We start from the raw sequence: 17869 nt of genomic DNA, 5'->3' as shown, positions 1-17869 counted from the left end.
GCACATACTTGGGTTGTTCAGGCATCAATTGAAAAGAGAGGAATAAACCTAAAAAGCCACGTATTGCTTGCTGCCTTTAATCAGTGACCACACGTAGATTCCAGTTGTTCTCAAGGCCCAGCTGTTGTTGCCGTACCTCAAGCTAGATTGTCAAAGTCAATGCCATGGTTATTCTAATATCCACATGTACATGCACTTGCAGATGTGATGGAAAAATTAACTTGCAGCAGCATCATCACAGGCAGATTCTCTCAGAGAAGTAACATCCCCAGTAAATGAAGCAACCTATACTTGCTTGCATCAAGATCTAGACAACGTTCAGACGTGGGCTGATGAATGGCAAGTAATATTTGCAATTCAGACCGTGGACGTCTCCAACATCCAACCATTGCTATTGCTGTGTCCCCCACCATCAATATCCTGACGGTCAGCATGGATCGCAATCATAACAGGACAAGCCATAAAAACGCCGTGGCTATGACAGCAGCTCAGAGGCTGAATGGGCAGCAGCAAGTGACTTTCCCCTGACATCCCATGGTCTTTCTAACATCTACAAGGCACATGAAAACCATGATAGAATACCCATAACCTGCTTGAATGATTGCAGCTCCATTAGCTCTGAAGAAGCTTAATACCAAACTGGACAAAACACTAGCTTGATTGGTATCCAGCCTTTAATATTCATTTCCTCCACTACAAACATATATTGGTTTCAGTGGATTCCATGGACAAAATGCATTGTAGCCACTCTGACAGCACCTCCCAAACCAAAATGGACAAGAGCTGCAAATACCTGTGATCACCATTACCTGCAGGTTCACCTCCAAGTATACACCATTCTGATTCATTTAATTATCACACACACACATTGAAACATATAGTGAAATGCATCGTTTGTGTTAACAACCAACACAACCTCTGGATTTACTGGGGGCAGCCTGTAAGTGTCACTACACATTCCGGCACAAGCATCATGTGCACACAATGTTCAGCTGAACAACACAAGCAACAACAACAACACAACAAGCTCCTTTCCTCCCTCCCACTCACACACAGACAGGCTACAACCCCAGGATAGGGCTCCACCAGATCTTCAGGCTCCAGTGGACTCAAAGACATTGAGCCTCTGTCTTCCTCAGAGGACTTGCAGACGTGCAGACCCAGGGCTTCGGCCATCCGACAATGACCTCCGGACTTGCAGTCAGTCTTCAATCTTTGATATCGGCTCCAGGACTCATTGATGATGGGAGTCCGAACACCAGGCTCCGAAAGCTGGACTTGTCATGGACCTCCAACCTCAGGACTCATTGACCCAGAGGGCGCTCATTGACCTAGGGGGTCACTAGTCCTCAGCTTCACTGTAAATCTAAAAACTCCCTGCCCTACAGTACTGTTAATAGACTGCACCCATTCAATAGGTGGCTCTCCCTCTTCTCCACTATGATTTGCAATGGGCAATGATACCGGCCTTTGCAGTGACACCCAGATCTCCCAAAAATGAATACATTGAAGAATATCCTTGATGTCAAAACAAATGTTTTTTTCTTGAAGCAACATTAATGAAGACATAATCACTTATTTCATTGCTACACGTTGTCTCAAGTTTACCATCTGATGGTAGTGATCAAAATTCAGAACTTACCTCATTTGCTATCAAACTCTTTAGGGCATTGAAAGATTGTAAATATTAAACAAAGGCAAATCCTTTTAGAGGAATGCAAAATTCAGCGGCTTGAAATTGAACCAATACTGAACAGAGAATGAAATGGGCTGCGTACAAAACACAAAAACGCTGGTGAAACACAGCAGGTCAGGAAGCATCTATGGAAAAGAATAAACAATCAACATTGATACGAGGAATTCTGCAGATGCTGGAAATTCAAGAAACACACATCAAAGTTGCCGGTGAACGCAGCAGGCCAGGCAGCATCTCTAGGAAGAGGTACAGTCGACGTTTCGGGCCGAGACCCTTCGGCCAATCAACATTGATGAAAGGTCTCAATCCAATACTTGACTGTTTATTTCCCTCCATAGATGTTCCCTACCTTGCATTTTCCGACAGTTTGTTTTTGCTACTCTGGATTTCTAGCATCTGCAGAATTGCTTGTGTTAATTAAATGGGCTCCATGTTTGTTACAGCCCAAGATGGATTTCACCCCCACAGACTTTCCTTTTCCTAATTTGGTTCTTTTAAATTGAATTTAAATTGAACTAAATGAAGTTGTAATTATCAACTACATAGAAACTTCAGCACAGAAGCAAATTATTCAAGCCTCCTGCTCTGTATTGACAGGTGCTTATATTTTGCAAGAGCCTTCATTATATTTTCCACCTGCACCTACATCTTTCTCATTCTTTTTGCTTCAGACGTCCCCTTAGTAGTCTCTTGCAAAAATCATCGATGTGCAGTAGAAAAGCAAACTGCTAGAGGGACTTAATTGGTGAGTTAGCATCTGTAGAGGGAAATGGACAAATGGACTATAGAGGTCAATGCTTCAGGTTGAGACCATTCATCTTGGTATTTAGTCAGGCCAAAATATCGACTGTCTGCTTCCCTCTGAAAATGCTTCTTGAGTCAATGAGTTCCTCCAGTAGTTTGCTTGTTACTCCAGATTCCAGCACTTTCAGTCCCTTCAGTAAACATTGATGTGGATTTGATCTCCATGCTGACTACTCATTCACTCTGCATTCTAGAACAGCTAAAGGGTCCAAATTATTGGTATGGTCAAAGTGACCAAAGCTGAAATGGGGAAAAATAATCCACAAAAGGTGCAAAGATGATAGTTCAGGGAATATTGAAATTGGCCTGATTTTCTTCTTTAAGACCTCGATCCATATAAACATCGCTTTTGTTTATAAAGCAAGGCAACAAGTTCAAGTTCAAAGTAAATTCCAAAGTAAGTATTATCAAAGTACCTATATGTTACTATATAATACCTTGGGATTGATTTTCTTGCAGAAGGTACTACTCAGCCTCCTTTTTGATAATACTTGCGCTGGTTGCAGGACAGAATCTCCGATAAGTTAATGGCAAAGAACTTAAAGCTACCGATCCTGTCCACTTCCATTCTTGTAATGAAGACCAGCTCATGGACCTTTGTTTTCTTCCTCCTGCTGTTGAGGATCAGTTCTGAGGTTTTGCTGACATTGAGTGAGAGGCTTGTGGCACCACTCAGGCAGATTTTCAATCTCCCTCCTGTATCGACCTCTCTCTTATAACTCAAAATATTCCCTTCCACTGCCTTGGCGTCAATTGGGAATTGTACATACAGTATCTGGAAGAAAGGTTACAGCACTAAATGCCCTTTAGTACAGCAACACCCTGTTAAATACTCTAAATTGCCAACGCTACATAATGCGTAATTAAGCACAAATAAACTGTCATCTGCAGCCATTAACTGCTTTGCACATTAAGAAGAGATCCTTGTTACTGGAAGCAAGAACTCCAGCAGTGTATAAGCACAATAAAGGTTTGTTATTTGGGCAAAGTGAAACAACTTCACAACACTTCCTACATTGTATACAATGAAATATCCATTATAGTGATTGTAAAGCAAATAACTAAATAATTGGGTGATGTGGTAGCATGGTAGCTGGTGCTATTTACTTGCAGCTCCAGGGACTCGGGTTCAATCCTAACCTCCAGTGCTGTCCACATGGAGTCTGTATGTTCTCTCTGTGATTGCATCAGTTTCCACTGAATGACCTGGTTACTTCTCACATCTTGAAGGCATGCTGGTCACTGTATAGATTAATGTCAGAAAGAACCAAAGAAATTGATGCCCGGGTCTGACAGAGTACATTGCGGAAATATGGGGAGATAAACATACGGTGAATCAGGTTAAAAGGAGTGAACTACAGGGAGCTTTCCTGGGCCTGATCACCTGAACATCTCCCCCTTGGCAGTTACAGTATAAAATAAACTGAAACACTAACAATTACATGATGGCTTCATATGATTCACTTACATCCATGCAAGATGAAAGTACAAAGTACACATAGTGCAGATTCTGAGGAAGCTAGAAATCTGTAATGAAAAGGGAAGATTATGGAATTTGCCTTTATGAGATCAAGTGCAAAATCTGCTCTTTTATTTCTTCATCAAGGACCCCACATACTCCTCTGGGATAAAACAGCAAAATTTCCTTGCACTTTAAATTGAAATTTCATAATCTAGTATGTGTGTGGGAGACTAAACACAGCTTGCAAAACTACTTTGAGGAACATTTCTATTCAGTCTACTGCACCAAGTATATCTAGTCATTTTGACTCTCTATCTCCCTCACATTCTGCTTTCTCTATCCATAGCCACCCACACGAGTTTGAGGATTCATATCTTATCTTTGAATCAGACATTTTGCAGCCGTCCACACTCACTCAACATAGAGTACAACAACTTCTTCAATAACCACTGCCCTTGGTTTTTCAGTTAGCAACACACACACCATGTTGGAGGAACTCAGCATTTCAGGCAGCATCTATGGAGGGAAATCAACAGTTGATGTTTTGAGAACACACACAACATGCTGGAGGGACTCAGCCGGCCAGGCAGCAGAGTCGACTGTGCCTTTTTCCATGGATGCTGCCTGGCCGGCTGAGTTCCTCCAGCATTTTGTGTGTGTTGCTCTGATTTCCAGCATCTGCAGGTTTTCTAGAAACCATAGAAAAACTACAGCACAGAAACAGGCCTTTTGGAGCCCTTCTTGGCTGTGCCGAAACATTTTCTGCCTAGTCCCACTGACCTGCACACGGACCATATCCCTCCATACACCTCCCATCCATGTATCTGTCCAATTTATTCTTAAATGTTAAAAAAGAACCCGCATTTACCACCTCATCTGGCAGCTCATTCCATACTCCCACCACTCTCTGTGTGAAGAAGCCCCCACTAATGTTCCCTTTAAACTTTCCCCCCCTCACCCTTAACCCATGTCCTCTGTTTTTTTTCTCCCCTTGCCTCAGTGGAAAAAGCCTGCTTGCATTCACTCTATCTATACCCATCATAATTTTATATACCTCTATCAAATCTCCCCTCATTCTTCTACGCTCCAGGGAATAAAGTCCTAACCTATTCAACCTTTCTCTGTAACTGAGTTTCTCAAGTCCCGGCAACATCCTTGTAAAGCTTCTCTGCACTCTTTCAACCTTATTTATATCCTTCCTGTAATTTGGTGACCAAAACTGAACACAATACTCCAGATTCGGCCTCACCAATGCCTTATACAACCTTATCATAACATTCCAGCTCTTATACTCAATACTTTGATAAATAAAGGCCAATGTACCAAAAGCTCTCTATACAGCCCTATCTACCTGTGACACCACTTTTAGGGAATTTTGTATCTGTATTCCCAGATCCCTCTGTTCTACTGCACCCCTCAGTGCCTTACCATTAACCCTGTATGTTCTACCTTGGTTTGTCCTTCCAACGTGCAATACCTCACACTTGTCTGTATTAAACTCCATCTGCCATTTTTCAGCCCATTTTTCCAGCTGGTCCAAGTCCCTCTGCAGGCTCTGAAAACCTTCCTCACTGTCTACTACACCTCCAATCTTTGTATCATCAGCAAATTTGCTGATCCAATTTACCACATTATCATCCAGATCATTGATATAGATGACAAATAACAATGGACCCAGCACTGATCCCTGTGGCACACCACAGGTCACAGGCCTCCACTCAGAGAAGCAATTCTCTACTACGACTCTTTGGCTTCTTCCATTGAGCCAATGTCTAATCCAATTTACCACCTCTCCATGTATACCTAGCGACTGAATTTTCCTAACTAACCTCCCATGTGGGACCTTGTGAGTCTCTCTTGTTTCTGAGTTGATGTTTTGGGCTGAGACTCTTCTTCATGTCTGGAAAGGAAGAGGACAGAAGCTAGAATAAAAAGGTAGGGATAGAGGAGGACAGGTGACAGATGAATCCAGGTGATAATTCAGATGTCAATCATCAGACAGCATTTATTGGTGAAGATTCTTCCATTTACTCACATTCAAGCCCATCCCCAATTTCTCGTCACATTACAATGCACTCTTGTTTTCTGTTGTCATCCTTTCTAAGTTCATTCTTCCTGATCTACTATTCATCCTTTTCTCATCTCTCCAATTTTTCAGCTTCTATCCTTGCTCCAGCTATTGATAATTCTGCTGTAAATTCATTGACCTGAATATTCATTTTGTTTTTAATCTTCATGGATACTACCTGACCCGCTGAGTACTTCTGAATTTATTCTGCCTCACCTCCTCTAAAGTTCAGACTATCTTGTTTTCTTTCTTTCTGAGTCTGAGAAAGGGACTTGGACCTGAAACATTAAATCATAGTTTTGAAAAAAAAAATCGAAGTACATACTGTATATGTTACAATATACTACCCTCGGATTCATTTTCTTGTTGGCACTGACAGTAAAACAGAAATACAAAAGAATCAAAGAAAAACTACACACAAACAAAAACTGCCAAGCAGCCAATGCGCAAAAGGAGACAAACTATGCAAATATATACAAATCAAATAAAAATAGTAATAATAAATAATAGTGAGAACCTGAGTTGTAGAATCTATGAAATTGTTTCTCTGTCCACAAACCCTGTATAGCCTGCTGTGTTTTTCCAAAAGCTTTTGCTTTTATTTCAGGTTTAGCATGTCTGCAGTTTTTTTGCAGGGTTGCAGGGTTATTTGTAACTGCAACTCATATCTGACCCTATCTCTGTTGAATTTGTATTATAACTTCAGTGTAGAAAAAAGAGAGAGGTAGGTTGCTTACCATTCAATCAAAAACCATAAAACCGTCAAATGTCAGAGCAGAATTAGGCTATTTGGGCCATTTAGTCTGTTCTGCCATTCCATCACGTTAAGCCCCATTCTCCTGCTTTCTCCCTGTGATCTACTAATCAAGAACGTAACAACCTTTGCTTTAGATATAAGCAATGACTTGGCTTCCACAACCATCTGTGACAATAAATGTCACAGATTCACTCCCCTCTAGTTGAAGAAATTCCTCCTTATCTGTGTTCTAAACAGATGTCCTTCTTTTCTGGGGCTGTCCCTCTGAACTTAGACTCCCCCGCTATAGGGACACTCCACTATAGAAAACATCTTCTCTATGTCTTTTCTATCTAATACTTCCTATATTCATAAGGTTTCAAAGAGATACCACAACCCATTCTTCTAAACTCCAGTGAGTACAGGCCAAGAGCCACCAAATGGTTAATCAAGACCTTAATCAAAGGCAGAGAGAGTGAGATAATGTGGTTTAGATGGTAATTCCAGAGCCACATGGAGTCAAAGAGTGTGGAAGCGGGACCTTCAGCCAATTGTGTCGATGGTAACAATTAAGCTTCCATTTGCAATAAAGCTACAGCAGACCATTTTTATTCTGATAATGAAAAAAATGCAGATACTCTGAAATAAAGAACAGAAACGTCTGGAAAATTCAGCAGGTAAGGCAGGAACTGTGAAAAGAGAAATAGTTAATGTTTCAGTTCTGAAACCCTTCATCAGAACTGATAAAAGTGAAATAACATTTCAAAGATGTATGGGTTAAGGTTAGTAACTGGGCAAACTATGTTGGCACAGGAAACATGGTGATACTTGCTGGCTGCCCCCAGCACATACAGAGATTATGCTGATCGTTGAGGTATTTCACTGTATGTTTTGATGTGCATGAGAAAAATAAAGATAATATTTATCTTTTAAACAAATTGGTCTAAGTGGCAGAGAAGGTGGGAGAGTGTAATGGGTGAAAAAAAGGAAATATCAGTCATTCTATGAAATGATATGGCCATAACGGGCAGTTTACCACCTTCGTCCGTGTAAAGTGTAGCTAATGTTGTAAAGTCCAGGTGATGTTGAACCATCTGGCCTATTAGAACATACCCAGCAGGAGAGAATATACGAAGGAAGGGAAAAGCAAGTAAAAGGGATTGCAGCTAAAAATGGCCACTTGTAAGACAAACAGAACCAAGAAGCAAGTTATCTTAAGTCAGAAAGGTCAATATTGTGTCCTGCAAGTTGCAATGTGCTCAGATATTGCGTAGACAAACAAGTTCAACTGCTCCTTAATGGCTACACTATTTTACCCTATCAGAGAAAATCCCTTTGATCCTATCATTGCCCTACTGTCTCTGCTACTAAAACTTCTTTTACTTTTCTCAGCTATGATGGTAAGGTCTCAAATTTGGAACATTAACTGATTTAATACCCCTGACCTGCTAAGTTGTATTTATTTATTCATTGAGATACAGCACAGAATAGGCCCTTCTGATCCTTCGAGCTGTGTTGCCCAGCACACAGCCCCAACTTAATCCTAGCCTAATCATGGGACAATTTACAATGACCAATTACCCTACCAACTGATACGACTTTGGACCATGGGAGGAAACCGGAGCACTCGGAGGAAACCCACATGGTCGTGGGGAGAACGTACAAACTCCTTACAGGCAGCAGTGAAAATTGTACCCGGGTTGCCTGTACTGTAAAACATTGTGCTAACCACTATGGTACTGTATTCTTCTAGCATGTTCAGCTTTTATTCCATGCAATGAGGTATTGGAGTGATTAAGTATATGGATTGCTAATTCATTGTTCTCTGCATGTGTAGGTTCGATTCCCAACCTTGTCAACTGAGGTAATTTCAATTTCTAAAGGCAGGACAGTAGTATGGCAGTCAGTATGACACTATTACAGCACCAGCAACCTAGGTTTGTGAGGAGTTTGAATGGTCTCCGAGACCATGTGAGTTTCCTCTTGTTACCTGCCACATTCTAAAACATATGGTTTAGTGGGTTAACTGGTCACAGGGGTGTAACTGGTCACACGGGTGTAACTGATCCAAGTGGGCTCATTGGGCCAGAAGGGCCTGTTACCATGCTGTATCTCTAAATTAATTTTTTTTTAAATCCTCATTTACGTTCCCAAAATTCACATCAGTCGCAAGTATTTTAGAGTGTAAGGACTTACATAAAAGTTAATTCACGTCCTTCATTCAAACGGCTTTGTCAACGTTCCAGTTCCAAACATTGTTGCTCTCTCTATTTTTCAAACAAATGAATAGGGAAGTGAGTGGGCCAATAGACAATGTCCAGATGGTGTTTGGGTTGGCAAGGGGTTAGGTTGGATGGTGAGATGAACAGAAAAAGAGTTAACTAGGTAATTAATGAGTGGGTAGACAAACTAACATCTGAGTGCCAGAACATTGACAGATTTGTTTGATTTTGGCTAGTGAAGAGGCTCGATACACTTTGTGCCATTTTATTAGGTACACTGGTACACCAGTTCCTTAATGCAAATATCTAATCAGCCTATCATATGTCAATAACCCACTGCATAGAAGCATACAGACGTTGTCAAGAGGTTCAGTTGTTGTACAGACCAAACATCAGAATGGAGAAGATTTATTTATTTATTGAGATACAGGCCCTTCCAGCCCTTTGAGCAAGCTGCCCAGCAATCTCCTGATTTGATCCTGGCTTAGGTTAATTAGTCATTGCCAATTCTCCTGTGATTAGGCTAAGGTTAAATAGATGAGTTACTGGGCAGAGCGGCTCGAAGGGACAATAGGGCCTGTTCCACACAGTATCTCTAAATAAATAAATAATCGTCGAACAATTTACAACAACCAATTAACCTTCCCACCAGTACATCTTTGGAGTGTGTGAGGAAACCAGAGCAACTCGGAGGAAACCCACACAGTCACGGGGAGAACACAGAAAATGTTTGCATGGAGCGAGGGAAGTGAGTCTCGTCGCCTGTTCTATAAAGCGCTGTGCTAACTTCCACACTACTATGCCATCCTGATATGTGATCGAAGTGGCGTTGATCGTGGAGCAAGTGTTTGGTGCCAGATGGAGTGGGTTGAGTACCTCAGAAACTGCTGTTCCCCTGGGATTTTCACACCATAGTCTCTAGATCTTACAGAGAATGGTGAGGAAAACATAATACATCCAGTGAGTGACAATTCTGTGGGCAAAAATATTGCCTGTTAATGAGAGTATGGTTCAGGCCTGTTCAAGCTGATGAGAAGATGGCAGTAACTCAAATAACCACACATTACAACAGTGGTATGTAGAAGAACATCTCTGAATGCACAACATGTTGAACCTTGAAAGTGGATGGGCTACGGCAGCAGAGGTCCATGAACATACACCCAGTGCCCACTTTGTTAGGTAAAAGAGGTACCTAATAAAGTGGCTGTGAGTGTGGAGTGTACAGGCATAATAGACAGAACATCGACATTAAGAGCCAGATATGCACAAAAGATATATTAAACTTGGATCGATAGAGAGATTGTTAAACCAATTTAGAAGACTTACATAACAGGACATTTATAAATGGTAAGAAGATGGATTTGAATAGTGAACTAGCGGGATAGAAGTCTAAATGGAGAGGCCCAAATCCAATAAGAAGACGGAAAAGGAATGCATTGATAAAAAGACAAGCTGAGTGAGAGAGAGTGCAGCCAATTTTACACACAACAGGTAAAGATTACATTTGGCAGCCAGAATTGGTTTTCTCATTGCTTCCAAATTGAGAATGCTTTCAAGTAGGGCCTTCAGGATGATTATTCAGCTGGGACTGCTGTGAACAGACAAATTCACACAGCTGCTAAAGACCCTATCATGAAATCCATGAAATGGCTATCAAGCTCCCAAGCTTACTTACTGGAAAGAATACTGATGACTTCCTCAACAACAACAACATTAATTTTCAGTTCAGTTCCACCTTGGTAAAATTATCACTGATGTAGTTTGAAAATCTACTCCATTTGAAACAAAAGAGATTCTGCAGATGCTCGAAATCCAGAGCATCACAAACAAAATGCTGGAGGAACTCAACAGGTCAGGCAGCATCAAAGAAGGGGAATAAACAGTATTCCTCTCCATCGATTCTGTCTGACCTGCTGAGTTCCTCCAGCATTTTGTGTGTGTGTGTCGCTGTACTCCATTCTGTTCCATTTAGTCGAGCACTGAAGTGAATTGTGAAGCACTTCTCGTATCATTGCAAAATGTTACTGACTTTACAGTCTGCTCAGTGTATTTCAGATGTAAAATCATTCAAATTGGAGTTAGGCAGAAGTCTGTCTCCAGGAAGTAGTTTCACCTAGCTTCTGGCTTCATAGCTACTATTAACTGCAAGCAGAGTTCAAAATAGCAACACAAACGGCTTATTCCCGAGACATCTTTCATTTTTCAGGAGTTAACAAAGGTACAGTTAGCATTCTGCTGACACTCACAGGAGCCTCATAGTGGGACATAGGAACAAAGAATCAGGAAGGGGAATTTGGTCTTTTGAGGATGATCATTTAGCTACATATCTCAATATGCCTTCCTTAAAAAAAATCCATTGAACTCACAGAAACATTTGTAATGCTCAGGTCTACCGGCTCGTGTTTATCTAGGGCAGGGGTCCCCAACCTTTTTTTGCACCGTGGACCGGTTTAGTATTGACAATATTCTTGCAGACCAGTTGACCGGCGGGGGGGGGGGGGTGTTCAGGTAGGGTTAAGTTTCACCTGAACGTGTCTTTTACAGTTAAGTTTGCCAACTTTCTCACTCCCAAATAAGGGACAAAAGTAGCAGTCAAATCCCGGGACTCTGCCCCAGGAAAGACTACCATGACCATGAAGCCTTGTACGGGCACCTGTGTGTGCATGCATGTACGTGCCGATTTCTTTCCCACAAATCAGTTTTGCCTTCATTTTCCTGACTACACTGTACATACATTATTTCTACGTTATATAGGCTGTGTATTTATCATATCATTCCTGCTTTTACTATATGTTAGTATTATTTTTGGTTTTATGTGTTATTTGGTATGATTTGGTAGGTTGTTTTTTTGGGTCTGGGAACACTCAGAAATGTTTCCCATATAAATTAATGATAATTGCTTCTTTGCTTCACCCCATTTCGGCACGAAAGGTTTCATAGGAACACTCTACCTTAGCAGGGGAAATACTGGACAAGGGCGGTCCCGTATGGGACAAGCCGATTTATATACGGGATGTCCCGGCAAATACGGGACAGTTGGCAACCCTATGTTCAAGTTCAACAGTGCGTGACAGGGAATGAGGAAAGGTGCAGCTGACTCATGTTGTTTCCTCGCGGCCCGGTAGCACATGCTTTGCAGCCCGGTACCAGTCCGCGGCCGGTGGTTGGGGACTGCTGACCTAGGGGAAACCCCGTCCGCCCGCCAAACTGTGTCTCACGGTTGCATAATTGCTGTGTAATGCCACCTGGTACAAACTCACACATCAAATATCAGACAGCACACAACGTACGATTTACAGATTACACTTTATAAATCTTACTGGAAATATGTAATTAATAGAGATACAACATAAAAGGGAAAGTAAAAGGCGCCAAACTTATCAGAGTTCAACCACTTTGTGCACAAGCATTGGAGCTCAATTAACAGGGTCCTCTTTCCACCTGGCGATCCTCTCCGACCTTCTCGACTCGCCGCTCTCGACCAACCATGGTGGTCGACCTGAGCACGTCCAGCACGTCCTTCCTCTTCGGGTCTCTCCCAAAAGCTCGCCAAACCACCCGGTTCCCAGCCATATGAGACAGAATATCACCCACAAAAAGAATAACATGGACACTCATTGGTTCCTCCTTCCTCTTATCAATAATATAACCCAAACAAACAGGGAGAGAGAGAACTCCTTACATCACAGTTATTATTACAGAAAAGCCATTTTTATTATAACATAACAAAGAAACCATTTTATTAGCCTTAGCAGTAACATAAAAGAAGAAACCCCTTACACATTAAATAAACAAAATGTCATTTACAAGTAGCTCTTTTTTCTCAGAAGTAAATGTAAGTAAATCCACTTCAGGGTTGGATGTGTTATGCACTCAGAGATGCTCTTCTGCATACCGCTCTTGTAACTCGTGATTATTTGAATTACTGTTGTCTTCCTGTCAGCTCTAACCAGTCTGACCAATCTCCCATTAAAAAAAAGTTTTTTCACTCAAGAACTGCAAATATCATTTTTGTTTGTAAACTTTGGAGATTGGTGTGCATGACAATGTCAGGAGATCAGCAGTTTCTGAGATATTCAAACCACCCTCTCTGGCACCAACACATTCTACAGTCAAAGTCACTGAGGTCACATTTCTTCCCGATTCTGATGACTGGTTAGCTATTTGCATTAAATGAGCAGGTGTACAGGCCCGCCTCATAAGGTCAATGAGTGTAGTTTTAAGCTGGAATGTAGACATTTTAAAGGAGATATAAGAGGAAAGAAGTTTTTCCTCTTAAACCCCCTTCATTGTGATTTCTGAGTTCACAGTTCAAAGTAATTTATTATCAAAGTACATGTACATTTTGCAACCTTGAGATTTGTCTCCATACAGGTGGCCACAAAACAAAGAAACACAATAGAACCCATAAAAAAGACCATCAAATACCCATTGGGCAGAGAGGAAAAAAAAACAACAAATTGGGCAAACTATAAAAGTAACCAAATAATATTCAGAACAAAAGTGAATTCATAGACATGAAGCCCGAAGCTGCCAGCTCAGGCCCTTGCCTCTTGTTCCAATACCCTGCCTTTTCAATCCATCTGACCCTGCGTTTCAATCATCCAAACATCAGGTTCTTCATTGCACTAGGTTCCAGGCCCTGTCACATCAATACGCTTTGGACCTGGACCACCCCACCACATTACAGCCCATACCCGACCTTTCCAATTCGTCCTGGCAGTTAGATCGATCAAACCTCCCTCATTTTAGGTGGACGGGCCTCGAATCTGCCTTTCCTCCTCTCTGACTTCGCTCAGCTCTACTCCCCCCTACTTTGCCTCAGATATGCCTTGACCTCACATCCACTGTGCCTCGACTTCACCTCGACTTCGCCTCACACCCATACGTTTGGATCCTCAACTCAGTTTTGCCTTCGCAAACCTCTCCATTGTTTGCAGCGTGTTCGCTTACCATAAATTTTACAAAAAAAGTGTTATTAATGAAGTATTTAGTTGTATTATTTGTTTTATTTGTTGCCAGTAAATGGTAGCTGGGCTTTACTAGTGCCAGCTTAAACTGGAAGATGTTACCTATTTCTCTGTAGCAGCTTATATCTCAATCATCAGACATTGTCAAAAGTAGGTGTGTATTTAGATAGCTTCAATGTGTCCTGAAATAAGAATCTAAATGAAAATGAAATTGATTGAGTATTATAGTACAAAAGAGCAAACTGGAATCTAAAAGATGGATTGAGAATAGTATGCTGATGCATTCCTGCACTTGTATCAATGGCCATATTCCAATCCTATTTGTAAATGGGCTGCTGTGAACTCTGCCAAATAGACTTGAGTTGTCTTGAAGTGAACACAACTCATCTTAGACCAACAAAAAGTAAGTTAATTAAAATCAGACAGAACAGCAAATGCTAGAAACAGGAAATAAAAGCACACAACTTTGTAAGTATACATAATGTTAGATGGCAATTGTGAAAGGAGAAATGATGTTTCAGCTTGACACACTTGAACCAAACTAGGAAAGCCAATCGTTGGGAAAGCAAGATCATGTGATTAGAGGGGAAGGGCTGGGGCCAACTCCAAGCCTGATCGGTTGAACAGATTACTCAGTGCTGCCTTTTTCACTGGTGAACCCCAGTGTTTGGAAAGTGAAGAGAAAGATCAGCCAAGCTGACATGCAGTGTGAAAGGGTGATTCTAGAACCTCAGGTCCCACACCACAAAGTTCAAAACACAGTTAGTACCCTTCAGCCATCAGACTCCTGAATCAGTGTGGATAACTTCACTCACCTCACCTCTGAACTGATTCCACAATCAATGGATTCACTTTCAAGGACTCTACAACTCATTTTCTCAGTTATTTATATATTTAGTGTACTTACATATCTTCCGCTATCCTTTGTTTTTGTATTTGCACAGACTGGCTCTTTGTACATTGGTTGTTTGTGTCATTGATTTCTTTGTTCCACTGTGAATACCTGAAAGAAAATGTATTGAACAGCAGTACATGGAGATATATAGCTATAAGTGCTTTCATAGTAGATTTACTTTTAATTTTGAAGAGGTGACTAGAGGATATGAGAAAAATCACCAAACACTCCAGGGTTACATAACTCACACAAGTGAAAGAAAAAGATGCTTGTGGCAGATTGAATTGCTTACTTTCTGAATAATAAACTTGGTACATGCTTATCAGCTAAATATCTGAAGAGGCAGAGTGTTGCTGGTGCAATGGTAGTCTTGATTTAGTAAGGATGTGTCAAAAACACATGCCCATACATGTACTTGCCAAATTGCAAAATAAAGAACACAATAAGCAAAGTGCCAAATTAGGCATGACAAGAGTGTTTTGTAAGAAGGTAGCAGGGGTCTGATTATGCTTGAGAACTTTATTCATTTGTACTTAGAATAGATGTTGGCTAAAATTAGCATTGTAATCACTGACTCGTTTCTGTTTAATCACTTAAAGCAAATATTATTCAAATTTTTTACTTTGGTTTCAGGTATTCATTGTTCACAACCTTTAGCTGGTAATCCATGTGGGTGAATATTTATCAGTTCCATCAAAACAATTGGTTGATATTTGTTCTTGAATTGTCACTTTGCCAATCACCTATTGCAGTGAGGAGCAGCCCTGTGCAGCTTGAAATTGTATCTCGGGCTCTTGATAGGGGAAGCCATGGGTAATGTGGCTATGTCAAGGGGATAAATACCCGTTAGAGATTGAAGTAGAAAATGATGGTGTTAATGTTAAATGATGCAAAATGGGAAGATGCTTGTTCTGAATATAAATAACTTAGATCAGATGTGTTACCTGAACAGGTGTTTACACTGCAGGGTGATAAGATGACAATGATGGACTTAACTTTGGTCTACTTCTTTAGGGAAAAGTGGTTCTGGCATTTTCTGAGATCATAACTGATTTGCATTTTAATCTTCCCATATCATAAAACATGGAACATAGAACACAGCACAGCACAGGAACAGGAACTGCAGCCCACGATGTTGTGCTGAACCAATTAAATTAGCAATCAATCGGCAAACTAAACTAAACTTTTCAGCATACATCATGTCCATATCCTTCCATTTTGCTCACATTCATGTGCCTATCAAAATGTCTCTTAAAAGTCCCTACTGTATCTACCTCTACCACCAACTCGGGCAGTGCGTTCCAGGCACCCACCATATTCTGAGTAAAAGAAAAATTCCCCTTTTATCTTCTTTGAAATTACTCACTCTCAGACTAAATGCTTGCCCCCTAGTATTAGGCATTTCTATGAAGGGAAAAAGATGCTGTCTGTGTACTGATAGACTGACTAAGCAAGGACCTAGACCCACTGCAATTTGGTCTACGGCAAATGCAGTCTCAATGATTATCCACTCATCCTTGGATCTTTTGGACAATACCAATACTTACTTCAGGCTGATGTTTATCAGTGACAGCTCAGAATTCAACATATTCATACCCTCAGTTCTAACCAACAAGCTCCAAAACCTGGACCTCCGTACCACCCTCTGGAACTGGATCCTTGACATCCTCACTGGGCTACCTAAGTCAGTGCCGATCAGAAAGACATCTCCTCCTCACTAAAGATAAACTGGTGTACCTCAGCAATGCATGTTTAGCCCACTGTTCTACTCTATCTACACGCACAACTGTGTGGATTGGCGCAGCTCAAATTCCATTTATAATTTTGCTGATGACACAACTGCTGTTAGCAGAATTTCAAATGGTGATGAGGAGGTGTACAGAACAGGTAGATTAGCTGGTTGAGTGGTTTTACAGTAACAATCTTACCCTCAATATCAGTTCAACTAAGGATTCAATTGTGGACTTCAGGAAGGGGAAGTCAAGGGAATATGCACCAGTCCTTATCGAGGGATCAGCAGTAGAAAGAGTGAGCAGTTTCAAGTTCCTGGGTGTCAACATCTCTGAAGATCTACCCCGGGCCCAACATATTGATGCAATTACAAAGAAGGCATGACAGCAGTTACATTTCATTATGAGCTTGAAAAAATTAGGTATGTCACCAAAGACTCTCGAAAACTTCTACAGATGGACCACGGAGAGCATTCTAACTGGTTGCACCACCATCTGATATGGAGGGACCATTGCTACCGAAAATCTACAGTAAGTTGTAAATTTAGCAATTTCCATCATGGACATTACCTCCACAGCATTGAAGACATCTTCAATAGGCAATGCCTCAAAAGATGGACCTCCATCATGCGGGACATGCTCTCTTCTCAAGCTCCTGTACCTTATCAAGGAAGAGGTACAGGAGTTTGAAGGCACACACTCAGTGTTTCAGAAACAGCTTCTTCCCCTCCACCATCAGATTTCTGAATGGACAATGAACTCATGAACACTACCTCACCATGTTTTCTTTTTTTTATTGGTCTTTTTTTTTTGCAGGTTTAATATGCAAGCAAGATTAAACCTGATTCTCACCCCCACTCAAGAGAAAGCAACACAAGTTTGTCCAACATTTTGTTATATCATTTACATCAAAACTGGGAGAACTTGGACCAAGGGAAAATTCTTGAGTTACACGGATGGCTGCTTCATTCACTTAGGTCGAGTATCAGTGCCCGTAGCAGCCGTTCGCAATGGTTTGCCAGAGTTTGTGAATTAAGAGTTCAGAGGTATTTAAAGTTCTTCCTTATAAATGAACCAAAAATGTCATGCCTCACCACCCAAGATCTTGCACTGCAGGCTCAGGTAGCGTGAATAGATTATTTAACATCAGCTGGGTTTTTGATTTCCTTTGCAGGGTAGCATAGATGTTAAGAACATTTATGAGAGGCTGACACCAAGATCAAGATAAACTTTTATAACTTTTGATTCTATTTGTGAAAGATATGAGGTAGCATCACTACTTTCCC

The 17869-nt window shown here is 41.1% G+C and overlaps 1 protein-coding gene across 1 annotated transcript in view; it reads left to right on the top strand.

Moving 5' to 3' along the window:
• The window catches only part of LOC134357340 (protein eyes shut homolog), a 641949-nt gene that overhangs the window by 168975 nt on the left and 455105 nt on the right, over window positions 1-17869 (top strand). The gene's annotated exons all lie outside the window — the stretch shown is intronic.

Source organism: Mobula hypostoma, chromosome 2 (assembly GCF_963921235.1).
Source record: "Mobula hypostoma chromosome 2, sMobHyp1.1, whole genome shotgun sequence".
In the NCBI taxonomy this organism is placed as follows: domain Eukaryota; kingdom Metazoa; phylum Chordata; class Chondrichthyes; order Myliobatiformes; family Myliobatidae; genus Mobula; species Mobula hypostoma.
The sequence above is the reverse complement of the archived record's forward strand: the minus strand, read 5'-3'. Positions and strand labels throughout refer to the sequence as shown.